This window comes from Notamacropus eugenii, unplaced genomic scaffold (genome assembly GCF_028372415.1).
Source record: "Notamacropus eugenii isolate mMacEug1 unplaced genomic scaffold, mMacEug1.pri_v2 scaffold_365, whole genome shotgun sequence".
Lineage (NCBI taxonomy): Eukaryota > Metazoa > Chordata > Mammalia > Diprotodontia > Macropodidae > Notamacropus > Notamacropus eugenii.
The window spans coordinates 14,567-16,066 of NW_027325346.1; the positions used below are offsets into that span (position 1 = coordinate 14,567).

Below are 1,500 nucleotides of genomic sequence, written 5' to 3' on the forward strand. Positions count from 1 at the left end.
GGAGAACCAAAAAAACGCTGAGGAAAATAGCAGCTTTAAAAAGAGGCTAACTCAATTGGAAAAAGAGGTTCAAAAAGCCAATGAGGAGAAGGAGGGTTTAAAAAGCAGAATTAGTCAAATGGAGGAGAAGGTTCAAAAGCTCATGGAGCTAAATAATTCGTTGAAAGAGAGAACTGACGGCCCAAGGTAACAGCTGCTAAATTGCAGGAGACAGTTTTCCAGAGCAGGAGCAGCGAGCTGAGGAGGACGTGGGCCCGGTGGACTTGCAGGACGCCCCACACCTCGCCTTCACGGTTGAGCACGGAGACTCGCTCCAGGAAGGCTACTGCCAAAAAGACAAAATGTTTGGTTTCCACAAACCAAAGATGTACAGAAGTATAGAGGGTTGCTGTATTTGCAGAGCCAAGTCCTCCAGTTCTCATTTCACTGACAGTAAGTGCTATGAGAAGGATTTCCAGAGTTGTTTTGGGTTGCATGAGACTCGTTCAGGAGACATCTGTAATGCCTATGTGCTTCTGATGAAAAGATGGAAGAAGCTACCAGCAGGATCAAAAAAAAACTGGAATCATGTGGTAGATGCAAGGGCTGGACCCAGTCTAAAGACTACATTAAAGCCAAAGAAAGTGAAAACTCTTTCTGGAAGTAGAATAAAGAGCAACCAGATCAACAAATTGCAGAAGGAATTCAAACGCCACAATTCTGATGCTCATAGCACCACCTCAAGTGCCTCACCGGCTCAGTCCCCTTGTTACAGTAATCAGTCTGACGATGGATCAGATATGGAGATCGGCTCTGGATCTAGCAGAACACCAGTCTTTTCCTTTTTAGATCTCACATACTGGAAAAGACAGAAAGTATGCTGTGGGATTATCTACAAAGGGCGTTTTGGGGAAGTTCTAATAGACACACATCTATTCAAGCCCTGTTGTGGAAATAAGAAAGCAGCTTCAGAAAAACCAGAGGAGCAGGGACCAGAATCTCTGCCTGTCTCCAATCAGGAGGAATGGTGACTCTAATGTTTCTCACAAAGGGGGACTGAGAATTAGTATAGGAAAGACAACAAAATGACCCTCTTTATTTCACTTGGACACTTGCTATCCTGCCAAAAGACAATTTCTAGAAAGGTTTTAAGTGGGTTTTGTTTATTTCTTTTCATTTTTTTCTCCATTTCAACAAACTCTGAAGTCAGTGTCTATCTTACTAAAAAGATTGTACATAATATTTAAGATGCTACGTATTTGATAGGAAAGCTGAATGCTGCTGTAAAATGCTCTTTGAGTTGTTTTGGGTTTTTTTAATCCCTTATTAACGAGTGAACATCGAGGGTGGTGTAGAAGGCAGAAATGGGATTTTTGTATATTAAACAATATATAGTTTAGTCTTTCTCTATTGAAAAACAGTGATTAGGCATTTTTAAGTGAGTGATAACATTTGTGAAGGCAAATCTGACAGATCAGTGAAAAGGACTTAAATACCAGAGAGGCATTTAAAAACAATTCT

At 40.9% G+C, this 1,500-nt stretch overlaps 1 pseudogene; it reads left to right on the top strand.

Annotated features, from left to right (window-relative positions):
• The first annotated feature begins 309 nt into the window (after positions 1-309).
• On the top strand, positions 310-1,286 carry LOC140517056 (SIN3-HDAC complex-associated factor pseudogene; annotated as a pseudogene).
• Positions 1,287-1,500: the final 214 nt, after the last annotated feature.